Raw genomic sequence first — 25,871 nt, forward strand, 5'->3', positions numbered from 1 at the left:
TACCTTTCTGAAATGAGAATGACATGTGCTTATCTGCTCAATCAGTGCTCGATCAGGCGAGATTTAGAAAAGGTGGAAAGGGTCCAAGTGGATGCCCCTTCCTTTTTAGGGTGGGTCCTGCTGACTATCATAGGATTGCTTGTAAAAGTGGCCAGGGTCAGAGGAAAAGCTGCCAACACTTCTTAGCGTTCTCTATAGATGCAGCCATTTTCTGTGACTGTAATTTCGGCCTTTTCCCAGAAGTCTCTATTCTGCCTATGCAAATTAACAAAAGCAGTGCTTATTCCTCACTTGCTCAAATGTCCTTCCTGTCCAGAAAGCTCTGATTAAGCATGCTTATTTTCTTTTTCTGGGATATTTTAAATTGTTTCGCTGTCCAGTCTGTGGCAGTAGAAAGCTGCTTATGATGCCAGGTTTTGATGAATCCCCAAGGTACAAGTACAGAGGAATATATCAGTCTCTAGGATATGGAACTTTTAGCTAACACATCACAATATGTGATGCTTGCCAAGAAAACACTACATTCTGGAGCGCTGATGATCAGAACATTCTGCTCCTGAAGGATAGAAAAGACAGCTTGATTGAAATAAAGTCTGTTTATATTGACGCTCTCTCTCTCCCTATATATACATACATGCATACACACACACACACAGGTATGTCATGCATTTCTTCAGATTTGTTTCAACCATTTACCATTTATTGGAGAATCCCTACTTTTCAAGTGACTGCAAATGAAGTCATCTCTGGCACTTTTTGTGCAAAGTAAGAGACACACATGACACCTTATTATAAAAGTCATCGGTTTCTTTGTTACTGTGTACTTTCAAAGCATGGGGCTTTCACACGTCAGGTAAACCTGATTACCACTACACAACAAAAGCAGATGCAGCTTTCTTATCTATGTCGTGATAGAACAGTTGTGAATTGAGTAGAAGAAGGGCCCTGATGTGATACTTATTACATGCAGCCTGTAAGATAGTCAAACATGCAGGCTAGGAAGGAAGATGCAAATATCAATGTATTAGAAAAACACCTAAAGGCGAGTGATATGCTTTCATTCATGCATGGCTAGGAAAAATCGCCATACTGTTGCAAACATTCTTACACCACCAACTGGAAATAAATGATTCTGACATTAAACGTAAAGGTGAGAATGCATTTGTATCATCACCTTGAGAAGGATCATCTTGGAATTGAGCCGAGGGCCTCTGCACTCAAAGCCAGAAACACTCCACTAAAATAAGATTCCTGTTGGTGCCAACAATTCTCCATGTTAATGCTTGTTCTAGGTGAGCAGTGAACCGATTGCAGGGCTCTTTTGAAAGCAAGGTCTGAGAACCAACAGATACATCCACACGCCGATTACTTTAGTGTTTTGAGAGAATTCCCTTTCTTGGAACGAGATTGCATGAAATAATCTTCAGGGCTTGGACAATTCCATGGCAAAACAGCACCTATCAACATTGTAGCCAACACAATATAACAACTGTTTCTGCCCGGTTTCGAACCGGGGACCTTTCGCGTGTGAGGCGAACTTGATAACCACTACACTACAGAAACAGATACCTACAGTTGATTTTTCTGTAATGAAACTGCTCCGAACTGGCTATTCCATGGGCCTCTGGCTTTAGATTTCTTTCATGCAACCTGCCCGACATCCCTAGCTGAACGCTCGTACATGCCATGCAAGACCAGATGTTTGGTATTAGCTCAGACTGGGCAGGGCTGAAGCATGAGACTCTAGCAAAGAATTATCCACTACTGCAAAGAAAAAATTGATGTTGGTTTTGAAACGCAAACTTCAAAACAACTTGAAAAGAGTACCAAGAAAAGGGCTCGTCCGGGATTTGAACCCGGGACCTCTCACACCCAAAGCGAGAATCATACCCCTAGACCAACGAGCCCTCAAAATCCTCTTACCTCTCAAAAGCTAATAACGGCTCTAAGCCCGCAATGAAGATCATGCTGGTATCTTTATGATGCTTGGTCTGTGAATACGCATGAAAGTCAGTCTCAACTTACCCTTTCTCAAACGATAGCACTATCATTTACAAGTGTCTCCTTTTATTCCGTCCCAGCTTTGGACACGTCTTACAGGAAGTCAGCCCTTATTTATATATTTCTGCAGTGGCTGAAGCTTAATGAGAAAGAGTAACAAGTTGTTCATAACAGCATAAGAAACACATTGTGCATTTTCTCTCAAATACTCCTTCACTTTGTGCCAAAAGAAATACCAAGGTGAATACCTAGGCCACAGATTCAAGCTAAAGATCTTCCTGCTGAATGCAAGGCGCAATAAAAACTGCATATCGCTGGACTAAAGCATTCCTTGCATAGCCTCTAACATCATAACATAACTGAGCTGCTAGCAGCAAGCTAACCAATACCTTTCTGAAATGAGAATTACATGTGCTTATCTGCTCAATCAGTGCTCGATCAGGCGAGATTTAGAAAAGGTGGAAAGGGTCCAAGTGGATGCCCCTTCCTTTTTAGGGTGGGTCCTGCTGACTATCATAGGATTGCTTGTAATAGTGGCCAGGGTCAGAGGAAAAGCTGCCAACACTTCTTAGCGTTCTCTATAGATGCAGCCATTTTCTGTGACTGTAATTTCGGCCTTTTCCCAGAAGTCTCTATTCTGCCTATGCAAATTAACAAAAGCAGTGCTTATTCCTCACTTGCTCAAATGTCCTTCCTGTCCAGAAAGCTCTGATTAAGCATGCTTATTTTCTTTTTCTGGGATATTTTAAATTGTTTCGCTGTCCAGTCTGTGGCAGTAGAAAGCTGCTTATGATGCCAGGTTTTGATGAATCCCCAAGGTACAAGTACAGAGGAATATATCAGTCTCTAGGATATGGAACTTTTAGCTAACACATCACAATATGTGATGCTTGCCAAGAAAACACTACATTCTGGAGCGCTGATGATCAGAACATTCTGCTCCTGAAGGATAGAAAAGACAGCTTGATTGAAATAAAGTCTGTTTATATTGACGCTCTCTCTCTCCCTATATATACATACATGCGTACACACACACACACAGGTATGTCATGCATTTCTTCAGATTTGTTTAAACCATTTACCATTTATTGGAGAATCCCTACTTTTCAAGTGACTGCAAATGAAGCCATCTCTGGCACTTTTTGTGCAAAGTAAGAGACACACATGACACCTTTTTATAAAAGTCATCGGTTTCTTTGTTACTGTGTACTTTCAAAGCATGGGGCTTTCACACGTCAGGTAAACCTGATTACCACTACACAACAAAAGCAGATGCAGCTTTCTTATCTATGTCGTGATAGAACAGTTGTGAATTGAGTAGAAGAAGGGCCCTGATGTGATACTTATTACATGCAGCCTGTAAGATAGTCAAACATGCAGGCTAAGAAGGAAGATGCAAATATCAATGTATTAGAAAAACACCTTAAGGCGAGTGATATGCTTTCATTCATGCATGGCTAGGAAAAATCGCCATACTGTTGCAAACATTCTTACACCACCAACTGGAAATAAATGATTCTGACATTAAACGTAAAGGTGACAATGCATTTGTATCATCACCTTGAGAAGGATCATCTTGGAATTGAGCCGAGGGCCTCTGCACTCAAAGCCAGAAACACTCCACTAAAATAAGATTCCTGTTGGTGCCAACAATTCTCCATGTTAATGCTTGTTCTAGGTGAGCAGTGAACCGATTGCAGGGCTCTTTTGAAAGCAAGGTCTGAGAACCAACAGATACATCCACACGCCGATTACTTTAGTGTTTTGAGAGAATTCCCTTTCTTGGAACGAGATTGTATGAAATAATCTTCAGGGCTTGGACAATTCCATGGCAAAACAGCACCTATCAACATTGTAGCCAACACAATATAACAACTGTTTCTGCCCGGTTTCGACCCGGGGACCTTTCGCGTGTGAGGCGAACGTGATAACCACTACACTACAGAAACAGATACCTACAGTTGATTTTTCTGTAATGAAACTGCTCCGAACTGGCTATTCCATGGGCCTCTGGCTTTAGATTTCTTTCATGCAACCTGCCCGACATCCCTAGCTGAACGCTCGTACATGCCATGCAAGACCAGATGTTTGGTATTAGCTCAGACTGGGCAGGGCTGAAGCATGAGACTCTAGCAAAGAATTATCCACTACTGCAAAGAAAAAATTGATGTTGGTTTTGAAACGCAAACTTCAAAACAACTTGAAAAGAGTACCAAGAAAAGGGCTCGTCCGGGATTTGAACCCGGGACCTCTCGCACCCAAAGCGAGAATCATACCCCTAGACCAACGAGCCCTCAAAATCCTCTTACCTCTCAAAAGCTAATACCGGCTCTAAGCCCGCAATGAAGATCATGCTGGTATCTTTATGATGCTTGGTCTGTGAATACGCATGAAAGTCAGTCTCAACTTACCCTTTCTCAAACGATAGCACTATCATTTACAAGTGTCTCCTTTTATTCCGTCCCAGCTTTGGACACGTCTTACAGGAAGTCAGCCCTTATTTATATATTTCTTCAGTGGCTGAAGCTTAATGAGAAAGAGTAACAAGTTGTTCATAACAACATAAGAAACACATTGTGCATTTTCTCTTAAATACTCCTTCACTTTGTGCCAAAAGAAATACCAAGGTGAATACCTAGGCCACAGATTCAAGCTAAAGATCTTCCTGCTGAATGCAAGGCGCAATAAAAACTGCATATCGCTGGACTAAAGCATTCCTTGCATAGCCTCTAACATCATAACATAACTGAGCTGCTAGCAGCAAGCTAACCAATACCTTTCTGAAATGAGAATGACATGTGCTTATCTGCTCAATCAGTGCTCGATCAGGCGAGATTTAGAAAAGGTGGAAAGGGTCCAAGTGGATGCCCCTTCCTTTTTAGGGTGGGTCCTGCTGACTATCATAGGATTGCTTGTAAAAGTGGCCAGGGTCAGAGGAAAAGCTGCCAACACTTCTTAGCGTTCTCTATAGATGCAGCCATTTTCTGTGACTGTAATTTCGGCCTTTTCCCAGAAGTCTCTATTCTGCCTATGCAAATTAACAAAAGCAGTGCTTATTCCTCACTTGCTCAAATGTCCTTCCTGTCCAGAAAGCTCTGATTAAGCATGCTTATTTTCTTTTTCTGGGATATTTTAAATTGTTTCGCTGTCCAGTCTGTGGCAGTAGAAAGCTGCTTATGATGCCAGGTTTTGATGAATCCCCAAGGTACAAGTACAGAGGAATATATCAGTCTCTAGGATATGGAACTTTTAGCTAACACATCACAATATGTGATGCTTGCCAAGAAAACACTACATTCTGGAGCGCTGATGATCAGAACATTCTGCTCCTGAAGGATAGAAAAGACAGCTTGATTGAAATAAAGTCTGTTTATATTGACGCTCTCTCTCTCCCTATATATACATACATGCATACACACACACACACAGGTATGTCATGCATTTCTTCAGATTTGTTTCAACCATTTACCATTTATTGGAGAATCCCTACTTTTCAAGTGACTGCAAATGAAGTAATCTCTGGCACTTTTTGTGCAAAGTAAGAGACACACATGACACCTTTTTATAAAAGTCATCGGTTTCTTTGTTACTGTGTACTTTCAAAGCATGGGGCTTTCACACGTCAGGTAAACCTGATTACCACTACACAACAAAAGCAGATGCAGCTTTCTTATCTATGTCGTGATAGAACAGTTGTGAATTGAGTAGAAGAAGGGCCCTGATGTGATACTTATTACATGCAGCCTGTAAGATAGTCAAACATGCAGGCTAGGAAGGAAGATGCAAATATCAATGTATTAGAAAAACACCTAAAGGCGAGTGATATGCTTTCATTCATGCATGGCTAGGAAAAAGCGCCATACTGTTGCAAACATTCTTACACCACCAACTGGAAATAAATGATTCTGACATTAAACGTAAAGGTGACAATGCATTTGTATCATCACCCTGAGAAGGATCATCTTGGAATTGAGCCGAGGGCCTCTGCACTCAAAGCCAGAAACACTCCACTAAAATAAGATTCCTGTTGGTGCCAACAATTCTTCATGTTAATGCTTGTTCTAGGTGAGCAGTGAACCGATTGCAGGGCTCTTTTGAAAGCAAGGTCTGAGAACCAACAGATACATCCACACGCCGATTACTTTAGTGTTTTGAGAGAATTCCCTTTCTTGGAACGAGATTGCATGAAATAATCTTCAGGGCTTGGACAATTCCATGGCAAAACGGCACCTATCAACATTGTAGCCAACACAATATAACAACTGTTTCTGCCCGGTTTCGAACCGGGGACCTTTCGCGTGTGAGGCGAACGTGATAACCACTACACTACAGAAACAGATACCTACAGTTGATTTTTCTGTAATGAAATTGCTCCGAACTGGCTATTCCATGGGCCTCTGGCTTTAGATTTCTTTCATGCAACCTGCCCGACATCCCTAGCTGAACGCTCGTACATGCCATGCAAGACCAGATGTTTGGTATTAGCTCAGACTGGGCAGGGCTGAAGCATGAGACTCTAGCAAAGAATTATCCACTACTGCAAAGAAAAAATTGATGTTGGTTTTGAAACGCAAACTTCAAAACAACTTGAAAAGAGTACCAAGAAAAGGGCTCGTCCGGGATTTGAACCCGGGACCTCTCGCACCCAAAGCGAGAATCATACCCCTAGACCAACGAGCCCTCAAAATCCTCTTACCTCTCAAAAGCTAATACCGGCTCTAAGCCCGCAATGAAGATCATGCTGGTATCTTTATGATGCTTGGTCTGTGAATACGCATGAAAGTCAGTCTCAACTTACCCTTTCTCAAACGATAGCACTATCATTTACAAGTGTCTCCTTTTATTCCGTCCCAGCTTTGGACACTTCTTACAGGAAGTCAGCCCTTATTTATATATTTCTTCAGTGGCTGAAGCTTAATGAGAAAGAGTAACAAGTTGTTCATAACAACATAAGAAACACATTGTGCATTTTCTCTCAAATACTCCTTCACTTTGTGCCAAAAGAAATACCAAGGTGAATACCTAGGCCACAGATTCAAGCTAAAGATCTTCCTGCTGAATGCAAGGCGCAATAAAAACTGCATATCGCTGGACTAAAGCATTCCTTGCATAGCCTCTAACATCATAACATAACTGAGCTGCTAGCAGCAAGCTAACCAATACCTTTCTGAAATGAGAATGACATGTGCTTATCTGCTCAATCAGTGCTCAATCAGGCGAGATTTAGAAAAGGTGGAAAGGGTCCAAGTGGATGCCCCTTCCTTTTTAGGGTGGGTCCTGCTGACTATCATAGGATTGCTTGTAAAAGTGGTCAGGGTCAGAGGAAAAGCTGCCAACACTTCTTAGCGTTCTCTATAGATGCAGCCATTTTCTGTGACTGTAATTTCGGCCTTTTCCCAGAAGTCTCTATTCTGCCTATGCAAATTAACAAAAGCAGTGCTTATTCCTCACTTGCTCAAAGGTCCTTCCTGTCCAGAAAGCTCTGATTAAGCATGCTTATTTTCTTTTTCTGGGATATTTTAAATTGTTTCGCTGTCCAGTCTGTGGCAGTAGAAAGCTGCTTATGATGCCAGGTTTTGATGAATCCCCAAGGTACAAGTACAGAGGAATATATCAGTCTCTAGGATATGGAACTTTTAGCTAACACATCACAATATGTGATGCTTGCCAAGAAAACACTACATTCTGGAGCGCTGATGATCAGAACATTCTGCTCCTGAAGGATAGAAAAGACAGCTTGATTGAAATAAAGTCTGTTTATATTGACGCTCTCTCTCTCCCTATATATACATACATGCGTACACACACACACACAGGTATGTCATGCATTTCTTCAGATTTGTTTAAACCATTTACCATTTATTGGAGAATCCCTACTTTTCAAGTGACTGCAAATGAAGCCATCTCTGGCACTTTTTGTGCAAAGTAAGAGACACACATGACACCTTTTTATAAAAGTCATCGGTTTCTTTGTTACTGTGTACTTTCAAAGCATGGGGCTTTCACACGTCAGGTAAACCTGATTACCACTACACAACAAAAGCAGATGCAGCTTTCTTATCTATGTCGTGATAGAACAGTTGTGAATTGAGTAGAAGAAGGGCCCTGATGTGATACTTATTACATGCAGCCTGTAAGATAGTCAAACATGCAGGCTAGGAAGGAAGATGCAAATATCAATGTATTAGAAAAACACCTAAAGGCGAGTGATATGCTTTCATTCATGCATGGCTAGGAAAAATCGCCATACTGTTGCAAACATTCTTACACCACCAACTGGAAATAAATGATTCTGACATTAAACGTAAAGGTGACAATGCATTTGTATCATCACCTTGAGAAGGATCATCTTGGAATTGAGCCGAGGGCCTCTGCACTCAAAGCCAGAAACACTCCACTAAAATAAGATTCCTGTTGGTGCCAACAATTCTCCATGTTAATGCTTGTTCTAGGTGAGCAGTGAACCGATTGCAGGGCTCTTTTGAAAGCAAGGTCTGAGAACCAACAGATACATCCACACGCCGATTACTTTAGTGTTTTGAGAGAATTCCCTTTCTTGGAACGAGATTGCATGAAATAATCTTCAGGGCTTGGACAATTCCATGGCAAAACGGCACCTATCAACATTGTAGCCAACACAATATAACAACTGTTTCTGCCCGGTTTCGAACCGGGGACCTTTCGCGTGTGAGGCGAACGTGATAACCACTACACTACAGAAACAGATACCTACAGTTGATTTTTCTGTAATGAAACTGCTCCGAACTGGCTATTCCATGGGCCTCTGGCTTTAGATTTCTTTCATGCAACCTGCCCGACATCCCTAGCTGAACGCTCGTACATGCCATGCAAGACCAGATGTTTGGTATTAGCTCAGACTGGGCAGGGCTGAAGCATGAGACTCTAGCAAAGAATTATCCACTACTGCAAAGAAAAAATTGATGTTGGTTTTGAAACGCAAACTTCAAAACAACTTGAAAAGAGTACCAAGAAAAGGGCTCGTCCGGGATTTGAACCCGGGACCTCTCGCACCCAAAGCGAGAATCATACCCCTAGACCAACGAGCCCTCAAAATCCTCTTACCTCTCAAAAGCTAATACCGGCTCTAAGCCCGCAATGAAGATCATGCTGGTATCTTTAAGATGCTTGGTCTGTGAATACGCATGAAAGTCAGTCTCAACTTACCCTTTCTCAAACGATAGCACTATCATTTACAAGTGTCTCCTTTTATTCCGTCCCAGCTTTGGACACGTCTTACAGGAAGTCAGCCCTTAATTATATATTTCTTCAGTGGCTGAAGCTTAATGAGAAAGAGTAACAAGTTGTTCATAACAACATAAGAAACACATTGTGCATTTTCTCTTAAATACTCCTTCACTTTGTGCCAAAAGAAATACCAAGGTGAATACCTAGGCCACAGATTCAAGCTAAAGATCTTCCTGCTGAATGCAAGGCGCAATAAAAACTGCATATCGCTGGACTAAAGCATTCCTTGCATAGCCTCTAACATCATAACATAACTGAGCTGCTAGCAGCAAGCTAACCAATACCTTTCTGAAATGAGAATGACATGTGCTTATCTGCTCAATCAGTGCTCGATCAGGCGAGATTTAGAAAAGGTGGAAAGGGTCCAAGTGGATGCCCCTTCCTTTTTAGGGTGGGTCCTGCTGACTATCATAGGATTGCTTGTAAAAGTGGCCAGGGTCAGAGGAAAAGCTGCCAACACTTCTTAGCGTTCTCTATAGATGCAGCCATTTTCTGTGACTGTAATTTCGGCCTTTTCCCAGAAGTCTCTATTCTGCCTATGCAAATTAACAAAAGCAGTGCTTATTCCTCACTTGCTCAAATGTCCTTCCTGTCCAGAAAGCTCTGATTAAGCATGCTTATTTTCTTTTTCTGGGATATTTTAAATTGTTTCGCTGTGCAGTCTGTGGCAGTAGAAAGCTGCTTATGATGCCAGGTTTTGATGAATCCCCAAGGTACAAGTACAGAGGAATATATCAGTCTCTAGGATATGGAACTTTTAGCTAACACATCACAATATGTGATGCTTGCCAAGAAAACACTACATTCTGGAGCGCTGATGATCAGAACATTCTGCTCCTGAAGGATAGAAAAGACAGCTTGATTGAAATAAAGTCTGTTTATATTGACGCTCTCTCTCTCCCTATATATACATACATGCATACACACACACACACAGGTATGTCATGCATTTCTTCAGATTTGTTTCAACCATTTACCATTTATTGGAGAATCCCTACTTTTCAAGTGACTGCAAATGAAGTCATCTCTGGCACTTTTTGTGCAAAGTAAGAGACACACATGACACCTTTTTATAAAAGTCATCGGTTTCTTTGTTACTGTGTACTTTCAAAGCATGGGGCTTTCACACGTCAGGTAAACCTGATTACCACTACACAACAAAAGCAGATGCAGCTTTCTTATCTATGTCGTGATAGAACAGTTGTGAATTGAGTAGAAGAAGGGCCCTGATGTGATACTTATTACATGCAGCCTGTAAGATAGTCAAACATGCAGGCTAGGAAGGAAGATGCAAATATCAATGTATTAGAAAAACACCTAAAGGCGAGTGATATGCTTTCATTCATGCATGGCTAGGAAAAAGCGCCATACTGTTGCAAACATTCTTACACCACCAACTGGAAATAAATGATTCTGACATTAAACGTAAAGGTGACAATGCATTTGTATCATCACCCTGAGAAGGATCATCTTGGAATTGAGCCGAGGGCCTCTGCACTCAAAGCCAGAAACACTCCACTAAAATAAGATTCCTGTTGGTGCCAACAATTCTTCATGTTAATGCTTGTTCTAGGTGAGCAGTGAACCGATTGCAGGGCTCTTTTGAAAGCAAGGTCTGAGAACCAACAGATACATCCACACGCCGATTACTTTAGTGTTTTGAGAGAATTCCCTTTCTTGGAACGAGATTGCATGAAATAATCTTCAGGGCTTGGACAATTCCATGGCAAAACGGCACCTATCAACATTGTAGCCAACACAATATAACAACTGTTTCTGCCCGGTTTCGAACCGGGGACCTTTCGCGTGTGAGGCGAACGTGATAACCACTACACTACAGAAACAGATACCTACAGTTGATTTTTCTGTAATGAAACTGCTCCGAACTGGCTATTCCATGGGCCTCTGGCTTTAGATTTCTTTCATGCAACCTGCCCGACATCCCTAGCTGAACGCTCGTACATGCCATGCAAGACCAGATGTTTGGTATTAGCTCAGACTGGGCAGGGCTGAAGCATGAGACTCTAGCAAAGAATTATCCACTACTGCAAAGAAAAAATTGATGTTGGTTTTGAAACGCAAACTTCAAAACAACTTGAAAAGAGTACCAAGAAAAGGGCTCGTCCGGGATTTGAACCTGGGACCTCTCACACCCAAAGCGAGAATCATACCCCTAGACCAACGAGCCCTCAAAATCCTCTTACCTCTCAAAAGCTAATACCGGCTCTAAGCCCGCAATGAAGATCATGCTGGTATCTTTATGATGCTTGGTCTGTGAATACGCATGAAAGTCAGTCTCAACTTACCCTTTCTCAAACGATAGCACTATCATTTACAAGTGTCTCCTTTTATTCCGTCCCAGCTTTGGACACGTCTTACAGGAAGTCAGCCCTTATTTATATATTTCTTCAGTGGCTGAAGCTTAATGAGAAAGAGTAACAAGTTGTTCATAACAACATAAGAAACACATTGTGCATTTTCTCTCAAATACTCCTTCACTTTGTGCCAAAAGAAATACCAAGGTGAATACCTAGGCCACAGATTCAAGCTAAAGATCTTCCTGCTGAATGCAAGGCGCAATAAAAACTGCATATCGCTGGACTAAAGCATTCCTTGCATAGCCTCTAACATCATAACATAACTGAGCTGCTAGCAGCAAACTAACCAATACCTTTCTGAAATGAGAATGACATGTGCTTATCTGCTCAATCAGTGCTCAATCAGGCTCGATCAGGCGAGATTTAGAAAAGGTGGAAAGGGTCCAAGTGGATGCCCCTTCCTTTTTAGGGTGGGTCCTGCTGACTATCATAGGATTGCTTGTAAAAGTGGCCAGGGTCAGAGGAAAAGCTGCCAACACTTCTTAGCATTCTCTATAGATGCAGCCATTTTCTGTGACTGTAATTTCGGCCTTTTCCCAGAAGTCTCTATTCTGCCTATGCAAATGAACAAAAGCAGTGCTTATTCCTCACTTGCTCAAATGTCCTTCCTGTCCAGAAAGCTCTGATTAAGCATGCTTATTTTCTTTTTCTGGGATATTTTAAATTGTTTCGCTGTCCAGTCTGTGGCAGTAGAAAGCTGCTTATGATGCCAGGTTTTGATGAATCCCCAAGGTACAAGTACAGAGGAATATATCAGTCTCTAGGATATGGAACTTTTAGCTAACACATCACAATATGTGATGCTTGCCAAGAAAACACTACATTCTGGAGCGCTGATGATCAGAACATTCTGCTCCTGAAGGATAGAAAAGACAGCTTGATTGAAATAAAGTCTGTTTATATTGACGCTCTCTCTCTCCCTATATATACATACATGCATACACACACACACACAGGTATGTCATGCATTTCTTCAGATTTGTTTCAACCATTTACCATTTATTGGAGAATCCCTACTTTTCAAGTGACTGCAAATGAAGTCATCTCTGGCACTTTTTGTGCAAAGTAAGAGACACACATGACACCTTATTATAAAAGTCATCGGTTTCTTTGTTACTGTGTACTTTCAAAGCATGGGGCTTTCACACGTCAGGTAAACCTGATTACCACTACACAACAAAAGCAGATGCAGCTTTCTTATCTATGTCGTGATAGAACAGTTGTGAATTGAGTAGAAGAAGGGCCCTGATGTGATACTTATTACATGCAGCCTGTAAGATAGTCAAACATGCAGGCTAGGAAGGAAGATGCAAATATCAATGTATTAGAAAAACACCTAAAGGCGAGTGATATGCTTTCATTCATGCATGGCTAGGAAAAATCGCCATACTGTTGCAAACATTCTTACACCACCAACTGGAAATAAATGATTCTGACATTAAACGTAAAGGTGAGAATGCATTTGTATCATCACCTTGAGAAGGATCATCTTGGAATTGAGCCGAGGGCCTCTGCACTCAAAGCCAGAAACACTCCACTAAAATAAGATTCCTGTTGGTGCCAACAATTCTCCATGTTAATGCTTGTTCTAGGTGAGCAGTGAACCGATTGCAGGGCTCTTTTGAAAGCAAGGTCTGAGAACCAACAGATACATCCACACGCCGATTACTTTAGTGTTTTGAGAGAATTCCCTTTCTTGGAACGAGATTGCATGAAATAATCTTCAGGGCTTGGACAATTCCATGGCAAAACGGCACCTATCAACATTGTAGCCAACACAATATAACAACTGTTTCTGCCCGGTTTCGAACCGGGGACCTTACGCGTGTGAGGCGAACTTGATAACCACTACACTACAGAAACAGATACCTACAGTTGATTTTTCTGTAATGAAACTGCTCCGAACTGGCTATTCCATGGGCCTCTGGCTTTAGATTTCTTTCATGCAACCTGCCCGACATCCCTAGCTGAACGCTCGTACATGCCATGCAAGACCAGATGTTTGGTATTAGCTCAGACTGGGCAGGGCTGAAGCATGAGACTCTAGCAAAGAATTATCCACTACTGCAAAGAAAAAATTGATGTTGGTTTTGAAACGCAAACTTCAAAACAACTTGAAAAGAGTGCCAAGAAAAGGGCTCGTCCGGGATTTGAACCCGGGACCTCTCGCACCCAAAGCGAGAATCATACCCCTAGACCAACGAGCCCTCAAAATCCTCTTACCTCTCAAAAGCTAATAACGGCTCTAAGCCCACAATGAAGATCATGCTGGTATCTTTATGATGCTTGGTCTGTGAATACGCATGAAAGTCAGTCTCAACTTACCCTTTCTCAAACGATAGCACTATCATTTACAAGTGTCTCCTTTTATTCCGTCCCAGCTTTGGACACGTCTTACAGGAAGTCAGCCCTTATTTATATATTTCTGCAGTGGCTGAAGCTTAATGAGAAAGAGTAACAAGTTGTTCATAACAGCATAAGAAACACATTGTGCATTTTCTCTCAAATACTCCTTCACTTTGTGCCAAAAGAAATACCAAGGTGAATACCTAGGCCACAGATTCAAGCTAAAGATCTTCCTGCTGAATGCAAGGCGCAATAAAAACTGCATATCGCTGGACTAAAGCATTCCTTGCATAGCCTCTAACATCATAACATAACTGAGCTGCTAGCAGCAAGCTAACCAATACCTTTCTGAAATGAGAATTACATGTGCTTATCTGCTCAATCAGTGCTCGATCAGGCGAGATTTAGAAAAGGTGGAAAGGGTCCAAGTGGATGCCCCTTCCTTTTTAGGGTGGGTCCTGCTGACTATCATAGGATTGCTTGTAAAAGTGGCCAGGGTCAGAGGAAAAGCTGCCAACACTTCTTAGCGTTCTCTATAGATGCAGCCATTTTCTGTGACTGTAATTTCGGCCTTTTCCCAGAAGTCTCTATTCTGCCTATGCAAATTAACAAAAGCAGTGCTTATTCCTCACTTGCTCAAATGTCCTTCCTGTCCAGAAAGCTCTGATTAAGCATGCTTATTTTCTTTTTCTGGGATATTTTAAATTGTTTCGCTGTCCAGTCTGTGGCAGTAGAAAGCTGCTTATGATGCCAGGTTTTGATGAATCCCCAAGGTACAAGTACAGAGGAATATATCAGTCTCTAGGATATGGAACTTTTAGCTAACACATCACAATATGTGATGCTTGCCAAGAAAACACTACATTCTGGATCGCTGATGATCAGAACATTCTGCTCCTGAAGGATAGAAAAGACAGCTTGATTGAAATAAAGTCTGTTTATATTGACGCTCTCTCTCTCCCTATATATACATACATGCGTACACACACACACACAGGTATGTCATGCATTTCTTCAGATTTGTTTAAACCATTTACCATTTATTGGAGAATCCCTACTTTTCAAGTGACTGCAAATGAAGCCATCTCTGGCACTTTTTGTGCAAAGTAAGAGACACACATGACACCTTTTTATAAAAGTCATCGGTTTCTTTGTTACTGTGTACTTTCAAAGCATGGGGCTTTCACACGTCAGGTAAACCTGATTACCACTACACAACAAAAGCAGATGCAGCTTTCTTATCTATGTCGTGATAGAACAGTTGTGAATTGAGTAGAAGAAGGGCCCTGATGTGATACTTATTACATGCAGCCTGTAAGATAGTCAAACATGCAGGCTAGGAAGGAAGATGCAAATATCAATGTATTAGAAAAACACCTAAAGGCGAGTGATATGCTTTCATTCATGCATGGCTAGGAAAAATCGCCATACTGTTGCAAACATTCTTACACCACCAACTGGAAATAAATGATTCTGACATTAAACGTAAAGGTGACAATGCATTTGTATCATCACCTTGAGAAGGATCATCTTGGAATTGAGCCGAGGGCCTCTGCACTCAAAGCCAGAAACACTCCACTAAAATAAGATTCCTGTTGGTGCCAACAATTCTCCATGTTAATGCTTGTTCTAGGTGAGCAGTGAACCGATTGCAGGGCTCTTTTGAAAGCAAGGTCTGAGAACCAACAGATACATCCACACGCCGATTACTTTAGTGTTTTGAGAGAATTCCCTTTCTTGGAACGAGATTGCATGAAATAATCTTCAGGGCTTGGACAATTCCATGGCAAAACGGCACCTATCAACATTGTAGCCAACACAATATAACAACTGTTTCTGCCCGGTTTCGAACCGGGGACCTTTCGCGTGTGAGGCGAACTTGATAACCACTACACTACAGAAACAGATACCTACAGTTGATTTTTCTGTAATGAAACTGCTCCGAACTGGCTATTCCATGGGCCTCTGGCTTTAGATTTCTTTCATGCAACCTGCCCGACATCCCTAGCTGAACGCTCGTACATGCCATGCAAGACCAGATGTTTGGTATTAGCTCAGACTGGGCAGGGCTGAAGCATGAGACTCTAGCAAAGAATTATCCACTACTGCAAAGAAAAAATTGATGTTGGTTTTGAAACGCAAACTTCAAAACAACTTGAAAAGAGTACCAAGAAAAGGGCTCGTCCGGGATTTGAACCCGGGACCTCTCGCACCCAAAGCGAGAATCATACCCCTAGACCAACGAGCCCTCAAAATCCTCTTACCTCTCAAAAGCTAATACCGGCTCTAAGCCCGCAATGAAGATCATGCTGGTATCTTTATGATGCTTGGTCTGTGAATACGCATGAAAGTCAGTCTCAACTTACCCTTTCTCAAACGATAGCACTATCATTTACAAGTGTCTCCTTTTATTCCGTCCCAGCTTTGGACACGTCTTACAGGAAGTCAGCCCTTATTTATATATTTCTGCAGTGGCTGAAGCTTAATGAGAAAGAGTAACAAGTTGTTCATAACAACATAAGAAACACATTGTGCATTTTCTCTCAAATACTCCTTCACTTTGTGCCAAAAGAAATACCAAGGTGAATACCTAGGCCACAGATTCAAGCTAAAGATCTTCCTGGTGAAGGCAAGGCGCAATAAAAACTGCATATCGCTGGACTAAAGCATTCCTTGCATAGCCTCTAACATCATAACATAACTGAGCTGCTAGCAGCAAGCTAACCAATACCTTTCTGAAATGAGAATGACATGTGCTTATCTGCTCAATCAGTGCTCAATCAGGCGAGATTTAGAAAAGGTGGAAAGGGTCCAAGTGGATGCCCCTTCCTTTTTAGGGTGGGTCCTGCTGACTATCATAGGATTGCTTGTAAAAGTGGTCAGGGTCAGAGGAAAAGCTGCCAACACTTCTTAGCGTTCTCTATAGATGCAGCCATTTTCTGTGACTGTAATTTCGGCCTTTTCCCAGAAGTCTCTATTCTGCCTATGCAAATTAACAAAAGCAGTGCTTATTCCTCACTTGCTCAAAGGTCCTTCCTGTCCAGAAAGCTCTGATTAAGCATGCTTATTTTCTTTTTCTGGGATATTTTAAATTGTTTCGCTGTCCAGTCTGTGGCAGTAGAAAGCTGCTTATGATGCCAGGTTTTGATGAATCCCCAAGGTACAAGTACAGAGGAATATATCAGTCTCTAGGATATGGAACTTTTAGCTAACACATCACAATATGTGATGCTTGCCAAGAAAACACTACATTCTGGAGCGCTGATGATCAGAACATTCTGCTCCTGAAGGATAGAAAAGACAGCTTGATTGAAATAAAGTCTGTTTATATTGACGCTCTCTCTCTCCCTATATATACATACATGCGTACACACACACACACAGGTATGTCATGCATTTCTTCAGATTTGTTTCAACCATTTACCATTTATTGGAGAATCCCTACTTTTCAAGTGACTGCAAATGAAGTCATCTCTGGCACTTTTTGTGCAAAGTAAGAGACGCACATGACACCTTTTTATAAAAGTCATCGGTTTCTTTGTTACTGTGTACTTTCAAAGCATGGGGCTTTCACACGTCAGGTAAACCTGATTACCACTACACAACAAAAGCAGATGCAGCTTTCTTATCTATGTCGTGATAGAACAGTTGTGAATTGAGTAGAAGAAGGGCCCTGATGTGATACTTATTACATGCAGCCTGTAAGATAGTCAAACATGCAGGCTAGGAAGGAAGATGCAAATATCAATGTATTAGAAAAACACCTTAAGGCGAGTGATATGCTTTCATTCATGCATGGCTAGGAAAAATCGCCATACTGTTGCAAACATTCTTACACCACCAACTGGAAATAAATGATTCTGACATTAAACGTAAAGGTGACAATGCATTTGTATCATCACCTTGAGAAGGATCATCTTGGAATTGAGCCGAGGGCCTCTGCACTCAAAGCCAGAAACACTCCACTAAAATAAGATTCCTGTTGGTGCCAACAATTCTCCATGTTAATGCTTGTTCTAGGTGAGCAGTGAACCGATTGCAGGGCTCTTTTGAAAGCAAGGTCTGAGAACCAACAGATACATCCACACGCCGATTACTTTAGTGTTTTGAGAGAATTCCCTTTCTTGGAACGAGATTGCATGAAATAATCTTCAGGGCTTGGACAATTCCATGGCAAAACGGCACCTATCAACATTGTAGCCAACACAATATAACAACTGTTTCTGCCCGGTTTCGACCCGGGGACCTTTCGCGTGTGAGGCGAACGTGATAACCACTACACTACAGAAACAGATACCTACAGTTGATTTTTCTGTAATGAAACTGCTCCGAACTGGCTATTCCATGGGCCTCTGGCTTTAGATTTCTTTCATGCAACCTGCCCGACATCCCTAGCTGAACGCTCGTACATGCCATGCAAGACCAGATGTTTGGTATTAGCTCAGACTGGGCAGGGCTGAAGCATGAGACTCTAGCAAAGAATTATCCACTACTGCAAAGAAAAAATTGATGTTGGTTTTGAAACGCAAACTTCAAAACAACTTGAAAAGAGTACCAAGAAAAGGGCTCGTCCGGGATTTGAACCCGGGACCTCTCGCACCCAAAGCGAGAATCATACCCCTAGACCAACGAGCCCTCAAAATCCTCTTACCTCTCAAAAGCTAATACCGGCTCTAAGCCCGCAATGAAGATCATGCTGGTATCTTTATGATGCTTGGTCTGTGAATACGCATGAAAGTCAGTCTCAACTTACCCTTTCTCAAACGATAGCACTATCATTTACAAGTGTCTCCTTTTATTCCGTCCCAGCTTTGGACACGTCTTACAGGAAGTCAGCCCTTATTTATATATTTCTTCAGTGGCTGAAGCTTAATGAGAAAGAGTAACAAGTTGTTCATAACAACATAAGAAACACATTGTGCATTTTCTCTTAAATACTCCTTCACTTAGTGCCAAAAGAAATACCAAGGTGAATACCTAGGCCACAGATTCAAGCTAAAGATCTTCCTGCTGAATGCAAGGCGCAATAAAAACTGCATATCGCTGGACTAAAGCATTCCTTGCATAGCCTCTAACATCATAACATAACTGAGCTGCTAGCAGCAAGCTAACCAATACCTTTCTGAAATGAGAATGACATGTGCTTATCTGCTCAATCAGTGCTCGATCAGGCGAGATTTAGAAAAGGTGGAAAGGGTCCAAGTGGATGCCCCTTCCTTTTTAGGGTGGGTCCTGCTGACTATCATAGGATTGCTTGTAAAAGTGGCCAGGGTCAGAGGAAAAGCTGCCAACACTTCTTAGCGTTCTCTATAGATGCAGCCATTTTCTGTGACTGTAATTTCGGCCTTTTCCCAGAAGTCTCTATTCTGCCTATGCAAATTAACAAAAGCAGTGCTTATTCCTCACTTGCTCAAATGTCCTTCCTGTCCAGAAAGCTCTGATTAAGCATGCTTATTTTCTTTTTCTGGGATATTTTAAATTGTTTCGCTGTCCAGTCTGTGGCAGTAGAAAGCTGCTTATGATGCCAGGTTTTGATGAATCCCCAAGGTACAAGTACAGAGGAATATATCAGTCTCTAGGATATGGAACTTTTAGCTAACACATCACAATATGTGATGCTTGCCAAGAAAACACTACATTCTGGAGCGCTGATGATCAGAACATTCTGCTCCTGAAGGATAGAAAAGACAGCTTGATTGAAATAAAGTCTGTTTATATTGACGCTCTCTCTCTCCCTATATATACATACATGCATACACACACACACACAGGTATGTCATGCATTTCTTCAGATTTGTTTCAACCATTTACCATTTATTGGAGAATCCCTACTTTTCAAGTGACTGCAAATGAAGTCATCTCTGGCACTTTTTGTGCAAAGTAAGAGACACACATGACACCTTATTATAAAAGTCATCGGTTTCTTTGTTACTGTGTACTTTCAAAGCATGGGGCTTTCACACGTCAGGTAAACCTGATTACCACTACACAACAAAAGCAGATGCAGCTTTCTTATCTATGTCGTGATAGAACAGTTGTGAATTGAGTAGAAGAAGGGCCCTGATGTGATACTTATTACATGCAGCCTGTAAGATAGTCAAACATGCAGGCTAGGAAGGAAGATGCAAATATCAATGTATTAGAAAAACACCTAAAGGCGAGTGATATGCTTTCATTCATGCATGGCTAGGAAAAATCGCCATACTGTTGCAAACATTCTTACACCACCAACTGGAAATAAATGATTCTGACATTAAACGTAAAGGTGAGAATGCATTTGTATCATCACCTTGAGAAGGATCATCTTGGAATTGAGCCGAGGGCCTCTGCACTCAAAGCCAGAAACACTCCACTAAAATAAGATTCCTGTTGGTGCCAACAATTCCCCATGTTAATGCTTGTTCTAGGTGAGCAGTGAACCGATTGCAGGGCTCTTTTGAAAGCAAGGTCTGAGAACCAACAGATACATCCACACGCCGATTACTTTAGTGTTTTGAGAGAATTCCCTTTCTTGGAACGAGATTGCATGAAATAATCTTCAGGGCTTGGACAATTCCATGGCAAAACGGCACCTATCAACATTGTAGCCAACACAATATAACAACTGTTTCTGCCCGGTTTCGAACCGGGGACCTTTCGCGTGTGAGGCGAACTTGATAACCACTACACTACAGAAACAGATACCTACAGTTGATTTTTCTGTAATGAAACTGCTCCGAACTGGCTATTCCATGGGCCTCTGGCTTTAGATTTCTTTCATGCAACCTGCCCGACATCCCTAGCTGAACGCTCGTACATGCCATGCAAGACCAGATGTTTGGTATTAGCTCAGACTGGGCAGGGCTGAAGCATGAGACTCTAGCAAAGAATTATCCACTACTGCAAAGAAAAAATTGATGTTGGTTTTGAAACGCAAACTTCAAAACAACTTGAAAAGAGTACCAAGAAAAGGGCTCGTCCGGGATTTGAACCCGGGACCTCTCGCACCCAAAGCGAGAATCATACCCCTAGACCAACGAGCCCTCAAAATCCTCTTACCTCTCAAAAGCTAATACCGGCTCTAAGCCCGCAATGAAGATCATGCTGGTATCTTTATGATGCTTGGTCTGTGAATACGCATGAAAGTCAGTCTCAACTTACCCTTTCTCAAACGATAGCACTATCATTTACAAGTGTCTCCTTTTATTCCGTCCCAGCTTCGGACACGTCTTACAGGAAGTCAGCCCTTATTTATATATTTCTGCAGTGGCTGAAGCTTAATGAGAAAGAGTAACAAGTTGTTCATAACAACATAAGAAACACATTGTGCATTTTCTCTCAAATACTCCTTCACTTTGTGCCAAAAGAAATACCAAGGTGAATACCTAGGCCACAGATTCAAGCTAAAGATCTTCCTGGTGAAGGCAAGGCGCAATAAAAACTGCATATCGCTGGACTAAAGCATTCCTTGCATAGCCTCTAACATCATAACATAACTGAGCTGCTAGCAGCAAGCTAACCAATACCTTTCTGAAATAAGAATGACATGTGCTTATCTGCTCAATCAGTGCTCAATCAGGCGAGATTTAGAAAAGGTGGAAAGGGTCCAAGTGGATGCCCCTTCCTTTTTAGGGTGGGTCCTGCTGACTATCATAGGATTGCTTGTAAAAGTGGTCAGGGTCAGAGGAAAAGCTGCCAACACTTCTTAGCGTTCTCTATAGATGCAGCCATTTTCTGTGACTGTAATTTCGGCCTTTTCCCAGAAGTCTCTATTCTGCCTATGCAAATTAACAAAAGCAGTGCTTATTCCTCACTTGCTCAAAGGTCCTTCCTGTCCAGAAAGCTCTGATTAAGCATGCTTATTTTCTTTTTCTGGGATATTTTAAATTGTTTCGCTGTCCAGTCTGTGGCAGTAGAAAGCTGCTTATGATGCCAGGTTTTGATGAATCCCCAAGGTACAAGTACAGAGGAATATATCAGTCTCTAGGATATGGAACTTTTAGCTAACACATCACAATATGTGATGCTTGCCAAGAAAACACTACATTCTGGAGCGCTGATGATCAGAACATTCTGCTCCTGAAGGATAGAAAAGACAGCTTGATTGAAATAAAGTCTGTTTATATTGATGCTCTCTCTCTCCCTATATATACATACATGCGTACACACACACACACAGGTATGTCATGCATTTCTTCAGATTTGTTTCAACCATTTACCATTTATTGGAGAATCCCTACTTTTCAAGTGACTGCAAATGAAGTCATCTCTGGCACTTTTTGTGCAAAGTAAGAGACGCACATGACACCTTTTTATAAAAGTCATCGGTTTCTTTGTTACTGTGTACTTTCAAAGCATGGGGCTTTCACACGTCAGGTAAACCTGATTACCACTACACAACAAAAGCAGATGCAGCTTTCTTATCTATGTCGTGATAGAACAGTTGTGAATTGAGTAGAAGAAGGGCCCTGATGTGATACTTATTACATGCAGCCTGTAAGATAGTCAAACATGCAGGCTAGGAAGGAAGATGCAAATATCAATGTATTAGAAAAACACCTAAAGGCGAGTGATATGCTTTCATTCATGCATGGCTAGGAAAAATCGCCATACTGTTGCAAACATTCTTACACCACCAACTGGAAATAAATGATTCTGACATTAAACGTAAAGGTGACAATGCATTTGTATCATCACCTTGAGAAGGATCATCTTGGAATTGAGCCGAGGGCCTCTGCACTCAAAGCCAGAAACACTCCACTAAAATAAGATTCCTGTTGGTGCCAACAATTCTCCATGTTAATGCTTGTTCTAGGTGAGCAGTGAACCGATTGCAGGGCTCTTTTGAAAGCAAGGTCTGAGAACCAACAGATACATCCACACGCCGATTACTTTAGTGTTTTGAGAGAATTCCCTTTCTTGGAACGAGATTGCATGAAATAATCTTCAGGGCTTGGACAATTCCATGGCAAAACGGCACCTATCAACATTGTAGCCAACACAATATAACAACTGTTTCTGCCCGGTTTCGAACCGGGGACCTTTCGCGTGCGAGGCGAACGTGATAACCACTACACTACAGAAACAGATACCTACAGTTGATTTTTCTGTAATGAAACTGCTCCGAACTGGCTATTCCATGGGCCTCTGGCTTTAGATTTCTTTCATGCAACCTGCCCGACATCCCTAGCTGAACGCTCGTACATGCCATGCAAGACCAGATGTTTGGTATTAGCTCAGACTGGGCAGGGCTGAAGCATGAGACTCTAGCAAAGAATTATCCACTACTGCAAAGAAAAAATTGATGTTGGTTTTGAAACGCAAACTTCAAAACAACTTGAAAAGAGTACCAAGAAAAGGGCTCGTCCGGGATTTGAACCCGGGACCTCTCGCACCCAAAGCGAGAATCATACCCCTAGACCAACGAGCCCTCAAAATCCTCTTACCTCTCAAAAGCTAATACCGGCTCTAAGCCCGCAATGAAGATCATGCTGGTATCTTTATGATGCTTGGTCTGTGAATACGCATGAAAGTCAGTCTCAACTTACCCTTTCTCAAACGATAGCACTATCATTTACAAGTGTCTCCTTTTATTCCGTCCCAGCTTTGGACACGTCTTACAGGAAGTCAGCCCTTATTTATATATTTCTTCAGTGGCTGAAGCTTAATGAGAAAGAGTAACAAGTTGTTCATAACAACATAAGAAACACATTGTGCATTTTCTCTTAAATACTCCTTCACTTAGTGCCAAAAGAAATACCAAGGTGAATACCTAGGCCACAGATTCAAGCTAAAGATCTTCCTGCTGAATGCAAGGCGCAATAAAAACTGCATATCGCTGGACTAAAGCATTCCTTGCATAGCCTCTAACATCATAACATAACTGAGCTGCTAGCAGCAAGCTAACCAATACCTTTCTGAAATGAGAATGACATGTGCTTATCTGCTCAATCAGTGCTCGATCAGGCGAGATTTAGAAAAGGTGGAAAGGGTCCAAGTGGATGCCCCTTCCTTTTTAGGGTGGGTCCTGCTGACTATCATAGGATTGCTTGTAAAAGTGGCCAGGGTCAGAGGAAAAGCTGCCAACACTTCTTAGCGTTCTCTATAGATGCAGCCATTTTCTGTGACTGTAATTTCGGCCTTTTCCCAGAAGTCTCTATTCTGCCTATGCAAATTAACAAAAGCAGTGCTTATTCCTCACTTGCTCAAATGTCCTTCCTGTCCAGAAAGCTCTGATTAAGCATGCTTATTTTCTTTTTCTGGGATATTTTAAATTGTTTCGCTGTCCAGTCTGTGGCAGTAGAAAGCTGCTTATGATGCCAGGTTTTGATGAATCCCCAAGGTACAAGTACAGAGGAATATATCAGTCTCTAGGATATGGAACTTTTAGCTAACACATCACAATATGTGATGCTTGCCAAGAAAACACTACATTCTGGAGCGCTGATGATCAGAACATTCTGCTCCTGAAGGATAGAAAAGACAGCTTGATTGAAATAAAGTCTGTTTATATTGACGCTCTCTCTCTCCCTATATATACATACATGCATACACACACACACACAGGTATGTCATGCATTTCTTCAGATTTGTTTCAACCATTTACCATTTATTGGAGAATCCCTACTTTTCAAGTGACTGCAAATGAAGTCATCTCTGGCACTTTTTGTGCAAAGTAAGAGACACACATGACACCTTATTATAAAAGTCATCGGTTTCTTTGTTACTGTGTACTTTCAAAGCATGGGGCTTTCACACGTCAGGTAAACCTGATTACCACTACACAACAAAAGCAGATGCAGCTTTCTTATCTATGTCGTGATAGAACAGTTGTGAATTGAGTAGAAGAAGGGCCCTGATGTGATACTTATTACATGCAGCCTGTAAGATAGTCAAACATGCAGGCTAGGAAGGAAGATGCAAATATCAATGTATTAGAAAAACACCTAAAGGCGAGTGATATGCTTTCATTCATGCATGGCTAGGAAAAATCGCCATACTGTTGCAAACATTCTTACACCACCAACTGGAAATAAATGATTCTGACATTAAACGTAAAGGTGAGAATGCATTTGTATCATCACCTTGAGAAGGATCATCTTGGAATTGAGCCGAGGGCCTCTGCACTCAAAGCCAGAAACACTCCACTAAAATAAGATTCCTGTTGGTGCCAACAATTCCCCATGTTAATGCTTGTTCTAGGTGAGCAGTGAACCGATTGCAGGGCTCTTTTGAAAGCAAGGTCTGAGAACCAACAGATACATCCACACGCCGATTACTTTAGTGTTTTGAGAGAATTCCCTTTCTTGGAACGAGATTGCATGAAATAATCTTCAGGGCTTGGACAATTCCATGGCAAAACGGCACCTATCAACATTGTAGCCAACACAATATAACAACTGTTTCTGCCCGGTTTCGAACCGGGGACCTTTCGCGTGTGAGGCGAACTTGATAACCACTACACTACAGAAACAGATACCTACAGTTGATTTTTCTGTAATGAAACTGCTCCGAACTGGCTATTCCATGGGCCTCTGGCTTTAGATTTCTTTCATGCAACCTGCCCGACATCCCTAGCTGAACGCTCGTACATGCCATGCAAGACCAGATGTTTGGTATTAGCTCAGACTGGGCAGGGCTGAAGCATGAGACTCTAGCAAAGAATTATCCACTACTGCAAAGAAAAAATTGATGTTGGTTTTGAAACGCAAACTTCAAAACAACTTGAAAAGAGTACCAAGAAAAGGGCTCGTCCGGGATTTGAACCCGGGACCTCTCGCACCCAAAGCGAGAATCATACCCCTAGACCAACGAGCCCTCAAAATCCTCTTACCTCTCAAAAGCTAATACCGGCTCTAAGCCCGCAATGAAGATCATGCTGGTATCTTTATGATGCTTGGT

The 25,871-nt window shown here is 41.7% G+C and overlaps 13 non-coding genes across 13 annotated transcripts; all 13 read right to left on the reverse strand.

Moving 5' to 3' along the window:
* Nucleotides 1–4,222: 4,222 nt before the first annotated feature.
* Nucleotides 4,223–4,294, reverse strand: TRNAP-UGG (transfer RNA proline (anticodon UGG)). Its single transcript has one exon. It is a non-coding gene; the product is annotated as a tRNA-Pro (tRNA).
* Nucleotides 4,295–6,264: 1,970 nt separating this feature from the next.
* On the reverse strand, nucleotides 6,265–6,337 carry TRNAV-CAC (transfer RNA valine (anticodon CAC)). Its single transcript has one exon. It is a non-coding gene; the product is annotated as a tRNA-Val (tRNA).
* A 272-nt stretch (nucleotides 6,338–6,609) lies between these two features.
* TRNAP-UGG (transfer RNA proline (anticodon UGG)) lies at nucleotides 6,610–6,681 on the reverse strand. The gene has a single exon. It is a non-coding gene; the product is annotated as a tRNA-Pro (tRNA).
* Nucleotides 6,682–8,651: 1,970 nt separating this feature from the next.
* Nucleotides 8,652–8,724, reverse strand: TRNAV-CAC (transfer RNA valine (anticodon CAC)). Its single transcript has one exon. It is a non-coding gene; the product is annotated as a tRNA-Val (tRNA).
* A 272-nt stretch (nucleotides 8,725–8,996) lies between these two features.
* Nucleotides 8,997–9,068, reverse strand: TRNAP-UGG (transfer RNA proline (anticodon UGG)). The gene has a single exon. It is a non-coding gene; the product is annotated as a tRNA-Pro (tRNA).
* A 1,970-nt stretch (nucleotides 9,069–11,038) lies between these two features.
* On the reverse strand, nucleotides 11,039–11,111 carry TRNAV-CAC (transfer RNA valine (anticodon CAC)). The gene has a single exon. It is a non-coding gene; the product is annotated as a tRNA-Val (tRNA).
* Nucleotides 11,112–13,780: 2,669 nt separating this feature from the next.
* TRNAP-UGG (transfer RNA proline (anticodon UGG)) lies at nucleotides 13,781–13,852 on the reverse strand. Its single transcript has one exon. It is a non-coding gene; the product is annotated as a tRNA-Pro (tRNA).
* A 2,315-nt stretch (nucleotides 13,853–16,167) lies between these two features.
* On the reverse strand, nucleotides 16,168–16,239 carry TRNAP-UGG (transfer RNA proline (anticodon UGG)). Its single transcript has one exon. It is a non-coding gene; the product is annotated as a tRNA-Pro (tRNA).
* A 2,315-nt stretch (nucleotides 16,240–18,554) lies between these two features.
* Nucleotides 18,555–18,626, reverse strand: TRNAP-UGG (transfer RNA proline (anticodon UGG)). The gene has a single exon. It is a non-coding gene; the product is annotated as a tRNA-Pro (tRNA).
* A 2,315-nt stretch (nucleotides 18,627–20,941) lies between these two features.
* On the reverse strand, nucleotides 20,942–21,013 carry TRNAP-UGG (transfer RNA proline (anticodon UGG)). The gene has a single exon. It is a non-coding gene; the product is annotated as a tRNA-Pro (tRNA).
* Nucleotides 21,014–22,983: 1,970 nt separating this feature from the next.
* TRNAA-CGC (transfer RNA alanine (anticodon CGC)) lies at nucleotides 22,984–23,056 on the reverse strand. The gene has a single exon. It is a non-coding gene; the product is annotated as a tRNA-Ala (tRNA).
* Nucleotides 23,057–23,328: 272 nt separating this feature from the next.
* TRNAP-UGG (transfer RNA proline (anticodon UGG)) lies at nucleotides 23,329–23,400 on the reverse strand. The gene has a single exon. It is a non-coding gene; the product is annotated as a tRNA-Pro (tRNA).
* Nucleotides 23,401–25,715: 2,315 nt separating this feature from the next.
* Nucleotides 25,716–25,787, reverse strand: TRNAP-UGG (transfer RNA proline (anticodon UGG)). Its single transcript has one exon. It is a non-coding gene; the product is annotated as a tRNA-Pro (tRNA).
* Between the last annotated feature and the right edge of the window lie 84 nt (nucleotides 25,788–25,871).

The sequence above is a fragment of the Triturus cristatus genome, chromosome 8, assembly GCF_964204655.1.
Source record: "Triturus cristatus chromosome 8, aTriCri1.1, whole genome shotgun sequence".
NCBI classification, from domain to species: domain Eukaryota; kingdom Metazoa; phylum Chordata; class Amphibia; order Caudata; family Salamandridae; genus Triturus; species Triturus cristatus.